The following is a 12637-nucleotide window of genomic DNA, read 5'->3' on the forward strand; positions in this document are numbered from 1 at the left end:
GTTTTGGACGTAATTTAGAAATCATAGGAATGAATTGCATTCCCCACGGTAAACTGTATTCATTTTACTTTTAAAAACATACACTTTTATATCTTGAAATGCCTCGCAAGCTCAATGACGCTATGTCTTTAGACGGGACGTATTATGGTACAGCGATGTCTGTACATCCGTCCGTCCGTCCGTCCATCCGTTCGGGTTTTTTCTTTATAATTTCATTTCCCTTTCACATATCATGCTGAAACTTGCTGTGTAGCTTCTTTGTGGGTCACCCTAGATCATACTGCAATTTTGATCCATTTCGACCTTTTCCCAGGAGTTTTGCCCCTTTATTTGGAAATTATTATTATATGGAGGGTACATAATTTGTCTGCCCTACTCCTCCCACAGTTTTCAAGTGAGAGCCTTCTTATTTTGTGGAGTGTTTGTATGAGTATTGAAGATGTGCATGTGGGATGGATTTTGATTTTCTACGATTTTTGAGAAAATTACAGGTTGTTGAACTTAGTCTATTTGGAAATTAATATTCTATGGAGGGTACATAATTTGTCCGCCCAACTCCTCCCACAGTTTTCAAGTGAGGACCATCTTATTTTGTGGAGTGTTTGTATGGGTATTGAAGATGTGCATCTGGGGAAGGATTTTGATTTTCTTCCATTTTTGAAAAACATTACAACTTGGTCCATTTTGAGGAAATCTCGATTTTTAAGCTAAGACCCTTTGTTCATATGAAAGTTTGTCACAGCCTCATGATGGCTGATACTACCTGAAGCAAAGTTATACAAATTATAGCACAAGAAAAACACCCTATGTAAGCATTTCACGGGCGTATTATGTACCGTTTGCGGTACTCTTGTACGCTTATGGTACAGCGATGTCTGTACGTCCGTCCGTTCGGGATTTTCTGTTTCTAATTTCATTTGTCTGTTACATTGTACATATCAAGCGGAAACGTGCTATGTAGCTTCTTCGTGGGCCACTCTAGATCATGTTTCAGTTTCAACTTTGCAGGAGTTTTGCCCCTTTACTTGAAACTTATGTTTCATGGAGGGTACATAATTTGTCCGGCTAGCCCCTCCCATAGTTTTTAAGTGAGGACCATCTTATTTTACAGAATGTTTGTATGGGCATTGAAGATGTGCATGTGGCAAGGATTTTGATTTTCTTCAATATTTGAGTAAACTACACGTTGTTGAACTTAGTTTTGAGGAAATAAAGCGAATTTGTCCTTTTAACTCCACGCATAGTTTTAAAGCTAGGGCCTTTGTAAACAACTTTACGATGTGTGTATTGCAAAGACTTTGCTTCCCAACATATGGGTGTCTTGTTGAGGAAGGTTTAAGGGGTTATGAGAACCCAAGAAATTCATAATACATTCATATAATATTGAGCTGATGTAGTAGATATTGTGTAAACTCTTGCAAAAGTACATTTTATTGTTACATTAAAAAATTCAAATTCTGCCAGATCCAAACTATGATCCACAGATTTATAGGTTAACCTATACATCGAATAAACTACCCTGAATAAATAGGAAACTTTAATAGACCAGGTAATGTTTATTCATGTTAGAAAAAGTATGTCGCAGGTTGGTGATAGCTGATGCTACCTTAAGTATAGCTAGCATTCTTGCCATGTTTGCTAATCATCGTCACAAAACGAACACCTATGATACCTTCGCACGGGCGGATAATTACATAGCGTTTATGGTACTCTCGTTGCTGAATTTATTTGATACATAAAACAACACTTTCCGAGATGAAATTGTCATTTACTACCAGGGTATATAAGTGAATGTACATGCAGCTCAAAACAAAGTGATCGGACGAACTACATAAAGAGAAACATACTAATTCATCAATGGAAAACCTGCTAGTCTCATCATTGCCATTAAAAAAAGAACTTTAGAAAACACAGCGTCATGTTTACATACAAATGAAGACAAAATAATTTTTCATTGCAAAAGATTTTTAGTTTATCTGGGGCGGAGGTCCATATAAGTATTCTATTCTAGTTTGATAAGTTATTGAATAATTAGATTGAATGATTGTCTCCAGAAAAAAGTATAATTGTATTGATCGATTTTGAATTATAATTGATAATAGGAACATCACTTCTTATCCTCACGTTCTCTCCCTTTCCTTCCTCTGAGAGTACCCAGTGTGTCAACTTTATATTTATAAAATAATGACTGATCTTTCCTTCCTCTGAGAGTACCCAGTGTGTCAACTTTATATCTATAAAATAATGACTGATGGCAGAATGTTTGGGAAAATGAATGCAATATTATATATCAAAGTTTTAGCAAACCGGAACCAAAGTTATGGTCATTTTTACCGTTTCAGATACAAAAACATGAAGAAATGTTTTTAAGAAAAGAGAAATTTTTAGTATTCGAAGACAACATATAAAACTTTTAGCAATCCGGGAATTATGCCCCTTCTTGTGAAAAAACACAAAAGTAGGTCAAACGGCAAGGTAAAGGTGTCAAATATTTTGACATCAAAAGTAAGGAATCGTCACAAGGAAAACACATTTGGCCTCAAGACCATAAACCTAAGTCTAAATTTCAAATCCAGCTAACTTTTGAAATAATTTTTATAAACAAATAAAATTTTCAGCATTTGATATCTTAAGATATAAGTAATCAAAATTTTGACTTGAGTCTATTCTCATTTTATGGTCTTGAGGTCTGAAATATGAAAGTCCTAGCACTAAGCGTTTAAAAGTAAAAATTGCCGACAACCATACAGACAGTCTTACAGACCTTATCTCTGATTATAGGAGCTTAAAAATGAAGCAATAAAATTCTGTAATCACGCAAGCAGAAAGTCTGTGTTGATGAACTTTGAGATTGCCCGTGTCATGATGAAAAGGATATATTCCTTGACGCCATCGATCAGTTTCGTTTAATTTTCTTATAGAGGTTCTGGTGGCTTGTTACAGTCTGAGGCTGTGACGCCATAGGTTGGAAAGTTTCGTTTATACATTTTTCTTTTAGAGGTTCTGACACAGCATTTACCAATGTAATTAACATATTTCATTTAAAAGAAAATGGGGGGAAATCTGTAGTGTACTGAAAAATCGCACAATGGGTTAATAATTTTTTATCAAAAATCTCTATTCAATAGTAAGGCCATTGCATGTGATAACTGTATATAAGCTGTCTACGGATGCCCGGTCAGGTCTATCAACACCAGGCCCATCCTAGTGTCAATTGGACATATGGGCCGCCAATTTTTTTCTTCTTCACTCTTCGAGTCATTTGTAATACACACATCCAAGTAGTATACACACATCCAACATTTTTGAAACCCTGAGTCACTACCTCCGTACTTGCAGTACTGTAGATCCTGGGTCATTACTATATTCCTCCTCCCCTAAAAACGGAAGGGGCCATACAGTAAATTCATCACAACATAACTTGCGCATTTGTTTACTGAATATGCAGAGTGTCCGTGCGAAATAGGCAAGTTTCTGGAACCTTATGGATTCCGTGGCTGCTGATGTTGTGGTTGTTGATGTTGTGGTTGCTGATGTTGTGGCTGCTGATGTTGTGGTTGCTGATGTTGTGGTTGGTTCCGAAACCTGACTGTAACCAGACCTTCTTGACAGTAAATTCCTGCGATGTGTGTTATGGGTCAGAAAAAGCCCTTGATACAGCGCAGCAGAATTTACTATAGCAAAAGAAAATTAAACAATTGATAAGATTTATTGACAATTGATCATTGAAAGAAAATTGTAACAATAGCAAAATATTAACTTACGGTAGTTGAACAATAAATCCAAACAGAATATACACACAAAAAATAGTAATTCCAAAATCGTAGTTCCCAGTATGAAAATCCAAAATGCATAAAAAGTGTCTAACCAGAGCTTCCTTTATCATAAGAATTTTAGTGTATATATAATAGGGATGAATTTTCTAGTCAATCTTGAAAGACGATGATGCAATCATTACGTCATCTTTCTACTAAAAATAACATGAGGTCTAGAACAATTTCGGTCACAGGTGACAATGAAATAAACACCACTTCTCTAGAACGATCTTGGTCAATTCAGTGCAAATAGTAATATACACAACACCTCTCCCTTACAAAAGTTTCAATGACAATGAAAACTCAAATATACATATGTACATCAATCAAAGCAACAACAAAAATAACAAAACATACTGAAGACACCCTTGATAAGGCATCTGCTATAACATTGTCTTTGCCGTTGATATGTTTGATATCAATATCACACTCTTGCAATAATAAACTCCATCTTGTGAGGCTTTGATTCTTGTTTGACATTTTATGCAAAAAAGTGAGAGAGTTGTGATCCATGAAAAACAAGAATTGGATGTACAGTAACATTCAAATAAACATCAAAATGTTGCAAAGCTAACAACAAAGCAAGACACTCTTTTTCAATGGTTGAATAAGACTGTTGAAATTTTTTAAGTTTCTTTGAAAAATAAGAAACAACTCTATCTACATTGTCACTTTGTTCTTGAAACAAAGCAGCACCGATTCCTATATCACTAGCATCTACAGAAAACTTAAATGGCTTAGAAAAATATGGAACTGTAAGAACTGGACTACTCATCAGAACAGATTGAATTTTGCAAAATTATTCATCGCATTACTTTGTCCATACACATGAAGCCCTCTTTTGCACAATGTTGGTAAGTGGACCAACTGCAGAAGAAAAAAATTTGGACAAAATTTTCTGTAAAAGCCTGCCATGCCCTAAAATTTCATTAACTCTTTCTTGTTTGTAGGAATCGGGAACTTTGCAATAGCCTCCACTTTAGCCATAATAGGTGTTACATAAACCTGACCTACTTTATGACCTAAATATTCTAACAGTAGCATGACAAAAGTCACTATTTGCAATGTTCACTGTTAAGTTTGCTTTTGCCAGAATGTCGATGAACGCATGTATGATTTGGAGATGTTCCTCCCATGTGTCGCTGTAGATGATAGCATCATCAATGTAGGCTTCATACCCTTGAAGGTCATGTAGAAGGGAATGAATCATCCGCTGAAAGGTCGCTGGAGCATTTTTCATACCAAACGGCATCACTTTGTATTAAAAGGTCACCGGGAGTCACAAATGCAGAGATTTATTTGGCTCTTTCCATCGATGGCAATTGCCAGTAGCCCTTCAACAGGTTAAATTTACTGACAAATTTCGCACTTCCAATTTTGTCGATACAGTCATCAATTCTAGGAATCGGATAAGAATCTGTTTTCGTGACAGAATTCACTTTTCTAAAGTCAGTACATAATCGGTAGGTACCATCAGGTTTTGGTACTAGAGTGCAAGGTGAACCCATGTCACTTTTACTTGGTTCGATGTCATTGTCCAGCATGTACTGCACTTCTGTTCTTAAACGACAGGGATGCTGCTTGATGGGCAAAGCGTCACCAATTATAACATCATGGCAAGCAGCATTGGTTTATTGTGGAACATCCGAGAAGACTGAAGGATAATCAGCCACGAGACGTTGAACTTGTTCTCTCTGGAGAATATTCAAATGTCCAAGTTTGTTTTCCAGATTGGCAAGAATTTCGGAGTTCTTTAAACGGACATTCTGGTTCAAATCCTTTTCACAAGTTTCTACACTAATTCCATTCTCAGGTCTGAACATTGGCTATTTAAGTGGAAACTGATTTTACAGAATTTCGGTCACATCTATCAAAATACTCTTTCAACATGTTAATGTGATAAACTCGTTTTTCTTTATGCCAGCCAGGTGTCTTAACCACATGAAAGGTGAAGATAACGAACAGTGATCAATCTCATAACTCCTATAAGCAATACAAAATAGATAGTTGGGCAAACACGGACCCTGGACACACCAGAGGTGGGATCAGGTGCCTAGGAGGAGTAAGGATCCCCTGTCGACCGGTCACACCCGCCGTGAGCCCTATATCCTGATCAGGTAAACGGAGTTATCCGTAGTCAAAATCAGTGTGCCAAGAACGGCCAAACAATCGGTATGAAACATGTCAAACAGCATTTGACCCAATGATAGGTTGTATTGACGAACTAGATCGTTATAACGACCATAGAATTTGCGAAATGCTGACATCAATCGAGACTGTTGAAACTCCTGTACCATCAACTTGTTTGTCAGTAGCTTGCCTCGATTTAAAAACTGACTATACACTCTAAAAATGGTGTTTAGATCCTAAACACAAAGTTAAACACATTTCTTGTGTACAGTTTTGAACGCGTTCTAAATCTAAACATGTTTAACACTTTCTGTGTTTAGGTTTTAAACATGTTTAACACTTCTTACGTTTAGGTTTTGAACATGTTCAACCCAATGTGTTTAGGTTTTGAACATGTTTAATTCTCTTTGTGTTTAGGTTTGGAGCACGTCTAACTAATTGTGTTTAGGTTTTGAACATGTTTAATTCTTTTTATGTTTAGGTGTAGAACATGTTTAACCCTTATTATGTTTAGGTTTTGAACATGTTTACCCTTATTGTGTTTAGGTTTTGAACACGTTTACCTCTTTTGTGTTTAGGTTTTGAACATGTTTAGTTCTCCTTGTATTTAGGTTTTGACTTTGTCTCAATTACAAAATGATTTGCTAACCTTCTATTTAAAACTCAATCCACAGCATTAAAGAGTCTTAAATAGTAGCTTTCTCTTCTATTATAGGAGAATAACATTGCAAAATCTAGCAAGAATATCCCTTGCATTACAAACTGTGTCTATGGGATCCATGATGTTTCAAATCGAACAATGCGGGTAAAGTGATTTTCTACACACAAAGAACACCGGAAAACACTTATAAACAGATATATTCACAAATACACAGAACAACTTACAAGGGGTTAACAAATACAATAACTACACTGCTGCACTTTCTAAAACACGTCCGATTGCCTAGAGTTCGCGGGTAAGAGAGAGAGAAAATCACGTGCAGGCTCAGAGGACTCCGAGCCCGACCAGAAATACTAAAAATCCACCCCCCAAAATCACTACACGGGTTTGGGCGGTTCTTCTCAAATTACATTGCAAGTCTATTTCTATATTCTAATTGCCGAAACAACACGGTTGACATTTCCGCGATACATGTTAAAGACAAAACCATTAAAAATCACTTATGCACATATCAAAAGGGATAAAAAGTAAACTATACATGGTTAAATATCATCCGGCAAGTACAACTTCAACAATTTTTTTGTCTTTGATATGCTAGTTTTCGCATAACAGGCACTGTCACATGTTGAATTAAAAAAAAAAAAGGGGGGGGCATCAATTGCAACTGATGTTCTCTTTCACAAGATTTAAATGAATTTTGTTCCAATGCAAAGTAAGAGTGATGCATTGGTTTAAATTAACACTAAAGGCACGTCTAATACCAGAGACAATGAATTACACTATTTTTTTAAATTCAATATGTATGTGTCCAGACCTGTTCAAGTTGAAATGGAATTCCAGATCAAAATTTTCTGGATACTCCTAAACTCTGCTCATTTCCAACAGGAAAGGGTTGAAGCCCATAGACGGCTCTTCTAATGGTTCCATCAATTTTGGATATCGACCTCGACAGTGTATACTTGCAATACGGCGTATGATGTACACTATGGTCACTATCGGGACCTGGTACACTATAGCAGTTTGAAGTATGGCAATTCTGACATGCAATTTTTTCTGCAATTCGAATTTCATTTACAGAAGACAGGAATATTCTACATGAAGACTGTAAAACTAATGTCAACAATGTTACTAAGCTTATCATGTTCAAAACCTAAACGCATAGACGTTTAGGATTGTGTTTAGACGTTTAGGAATGTGTTTAGCAAGTGTTTAGCATGTTATTTTGTGTTTAGATACTGTATTTTTGCATAGCTAAACATGTTCTCAGTCTGAACATGTTTAGGGTAGAACATGTTTATTACACTTCGCGTTTAGGATATAAGCCCGATCCTAAACACGTTTAGACCTAAACACGTTTAAAAAGTGTTCCAAACCTAAACATTGTTTTTAGAGTGTACGCAGAATAACCTCTTGCGTATCGAATCAGTTGAGATATATAAACACCATACGCAGGTGATAATGGAATGTTGCTACATAAATATGGGAAGTTGACGATGGAGGGGCTTTTGTTAGTTTTCCGGTGATATCTACTTTCAATAGAATATCTAAGTATGTAGCAGAAGTGGACGACTCTGTGGTGTTTTTTTTATTTCGAGTTCACTGGGATATATCGAATTGAGATATGAATGAAAATTATTATTGTTAATAGATGATACGTCGTCGATATACATGTATTTAAATGTCGAATTGACATTAGCATTTTTCTACATGAGAAGAAAAAATATCTTGCTGTGACCTTCCATTCGACATTTAGATATATCGACGACGTAATAATTTTCATTCATATCCCATTCGATATATCCCAGTCAACTCGAAATAAAAGACACCACAGAGTTGTCCACTTCAGCTTCATTCATAATGACAATGAAATAAGGATGACTTTGTATTATAACAATAGTATGACCTTGTGGAAATGAAAATGGAATAAGATGACATTGAAATAAGGATGGCGTTATTCCTATTCCATTGTCATTGCTGCCGGTCATCAATTGTGTAATGTCAGCCTTATTCAAAGGTCTGAATCTCACTCTAAACCCCTTAAAGAGCACGTACTCCATATATGAGATGGTTTATGAGACCCCCCACCCTGTTTTCAGTAGATGTAGAATCTAACTATGATATATCATATTTGCAGATTACTCAATTTACCTGATCGGGGTATAAGGCTCTCAGATCGGGTGTGACCGGTCAACAGGGAATGCTTACCCCTATTAGGCACCTGATCCCACCTCTTGTATATCCAGGGGCCCGTGTTTGCCCAACTCTATTTTGTCTTTCTCATATGAGTTATGAGATTGATCACATGCATGCTCTTTATCTTCAGTAGAATGATCAAAATAACAGATATAATATAGGAACCAAACTACAGATATAATATAGGAACCAAACAACAGATATAATATTGGAACCAAACTACAGATATAATATAAGAACCAAACTACAGATATAATATAAGAACCAAACTACAGATATAATATAGGAACCAAACAACAGATATTATATAGGAACCAAACTACAGATATAATATAGGAACCAAACTACAGATATAATATAGGAACCAAACTACAGATATAATATAGGAACCAAACAACAGATATTATATAGGAACCAAACTACAGATATGATATAGGAACCAAACTACAGATATAATATAGGAACCAAACTACAGATATAATATAGGAACCAAACAACAGATATAATATAGGAACCAAACTACAGATATAATATAGGAACCAAACTACAGATATAATATAGGAACCAAACTACAGATATAATATAGGAACCAAACAACAGATATAATATAGGAACCAAACTACAGATATAATATAGGAACCAAACTACAGATATAATATAGGAACCAAACTACTGATATTATGTAGGAACCAAACTACAGATATAATATAGGAACCAAACTACATGTATAATATAGGAACCAAACTACATGTATAATATAGGAACCAAACTACAGATATAATATAGGAACCAAACTACATGTATAATATAGGAACCAAACTACATGTATAATATAGGAACCAAATTACATGTATAATATAGGAACCAAACTACATGTATAATATAGGAACCAAACTACAGATATAATATAGGAACCAAACTACAGATATAATATAGGAACCAAACTACAGATATAATATAGGAACCAAACAACATATATAATATAGGAACCAAACTACAGATATAATATAGGAACCAAACTACAGATATAATATAGGAACCAAACTACAGATATAATATAGGAACCAAACTACATGTATAATATAGGAACCAAACTACAGATATAATATAGGAACCAAACTACATGTATAATATAGGAACCAAACTACATGTATAATATAGGAACCAAACTACAGATATAATATAGGAACCAAACTACAGATATAATATAGGAACCAAACTACCGATATAATATAGGAACCAAACAACAGATATAATATAGGAACCAAACTACAGATATAATATAGGAACCAAACTACAAATATAATATAGGAAACCAAACAACAGATATAATATAGGAACCAAACTACCGATATACTATAGGAACCAAACAACAGATATAATATAGGAACCAAACTACAGATATATTATAGGAACCAAACTACAGATATAATATAGGAACCAAACTACAGATATAATATAGGAACCAAACTACAGATATATATATAATATAGGAACCAAACTATAGATATAGTATGAAAGGTGAAGATAATGAACAGTGACCAATCTCATAACTCCTATTAGTAACTCAAAATAGTTGGACAAACACGGACCCCTGGACTCACCAGAGGTGGGATCAGGTGCCTAGAAGGAGTAAGCATCCCGTCGACCGGTCACACCCGCCGTGAGCTAGGGCTATATATCCTGATCAGGTAAACAGAGTTATCCGTAGTCAAAATCAGTGTGCAAAGAACGGCCCAACAACAAAATAGGAACCATAATGCTTGTGTAGCAAAATCCGACAACCAAATGTGCTTTCAACACAGATTATTTGTACGATATCGTCATTGAAAAGTTAAATCGGGCAGATCCACTTTTCTCTTTTAATCATTTTATGTAGACATCCACTATTTGATTAGTCCAGCATCCATGTTTTAGTCCATCACTAGTATGACAGAGTGATAGTTGTCTACATATACTGGTAGGAGCCCTTCATTGTAACACCACTAATCATTGTTAAATTCCAGTGGCAAATCATCGATAGGTGAGAAGCAATTAACATTTGAATGACTCCATTGGTGAAGTCAGGGGCGTAGCTTCGTTAGGCTCAAGTAGGCAGGTGCCTACACATTTTTGTCCCTTTATTTTCAAACGCATATTAAATTTGTCCATAAATGTTTGCAAAATTAACACATATATATTTCTAGTATTTAAAATAGGATATAAAATTATCATTCTGTCGGACCTTTTCTTTTTATAATGTATTCTACATAATGTTTATATATTTTTTTCTAAACTTTGGTGATCACAATGACTCGCTCTCGAACTTAACAGTTTAAATTTTTCAAAGGTACTACAATATTTACTGTCTATTGTAATCAGTTTGATGCTCAGAGTAGTGCAAACGAGTCCTAATATTTGAAATTTTCTCTCGGGGGTGACCCGCTACCCCCATCCCCAGCGAAAGGGGGGCACCCCTCCTGTACCTACCCCCTCGGTGAAACCTTCAGTTTCATCACGTGTGCCTACACATTAAAACAGTCCTAGCTACGCCCCTGGAAGGACAGGTACTCACACAATAGACACACACTGGAGCTCCGTCACTGCATGTATATTTTTCCGTGGACATTATCAATGGATTATATTGGAACTTTTTTGTACTTTCAAGATCGAACTGAAAGGGAAGTAACCTCAGCTTACAGTATTTCCTCAACACCTCGAAATTTGATACTCTTTAAATCTGCAGCTAACTTACAGCAAGCGCAATAATAATTCCGACTTCGTGTTGGCACCAAGAAGAGGTTATCATATCAGTCCTTATATATCCAGTTCAAACCAAACCGGGCAAAAGGGACTGATTTATACTACTATGTCAGCTGATTGGGTTAACCCTTGGTCTCAAAAAAGTGTTTTTGATTGAAAGAATAAGACCCAATGTGACATGTGCAAATTCTGAAGGATTACTTAACTTTATAAAATGAATAGTAGTTTTGTGAATGCAGTTAAATATTTCTACCACAGAATACACATTACTTTTTCGCAACACAGATTAATGTACATTTTGAAAATTCATAATATACCAGGCGTCAGTCATTTCATGGACAACTGGATCATTTTAGCTTCCACTTTTTTTTTTTTTTTTTTATAAATTATTGGTCAGCTACAATTTACTCTTTTCCATTGCAAAACATTCAATGAATACCCTGCTAATTCCACCAATATGGGGAAAAAATCATCAACATTTCAGGATTCTGGAAATATTTCAATGTTGAATTCTTCCATGAATAAACAAGATGTGTTTGTGAAACACTGATGTCCTAATATGCCCCCCCCCCCCCCCCCCCCAAGGTCAAGAATCGAAGTCTCGTCAAAAGGGTCACATAAAATCCCCATACATTTAGAAGTACACATAATGTCCAACGTTTAAACTTTCTGCAGACTAAAAGCTGTATGAATATTAATTTTTGGAGACTACATGTATAGCTATTTTTCTGCAACCACTTAACATTATACCAGTTTCTAAAAATGCTTGATTTAATGATGACAACATCCCGTTCCTGTCCGTCCAATCCTCTCTAATAATGTTACCACCCACTCTATAGAAGGCCACGTTTCCAATTTTCGTTACAGAGTTTGCTTTATAAAATATAACTGTCATCTCATTGGGAAATTAAAATATTTTAGGAATTATTGCGAGTGGAAACTGCTGAAATTTGGTAGCAATTCTTCATTATGAATAACACTGTCCTTACATATTATGTAATAGAGCCTATGCAGAATAATTGGATAAATTGGCAAGATTATATTTGTATCTAATGTACATTATCTTTATAATGCAAATTCACAACACAAGTGACAA

Source organism: Ostrea edulis, chromosome 5, assembly GCF_947568905.1.
Source record: "Ostrea edulis chromosome 5, xbOstEdul1.1, whole genome shotgun sequence".
Classification (NCBI taxonomy): domain Eukaryota; kingdom Metazoa; phylum Mollusca; class Bivalvia; order Ostreida; family Ostreidae; genus Ostrea; species Ostrea edulis.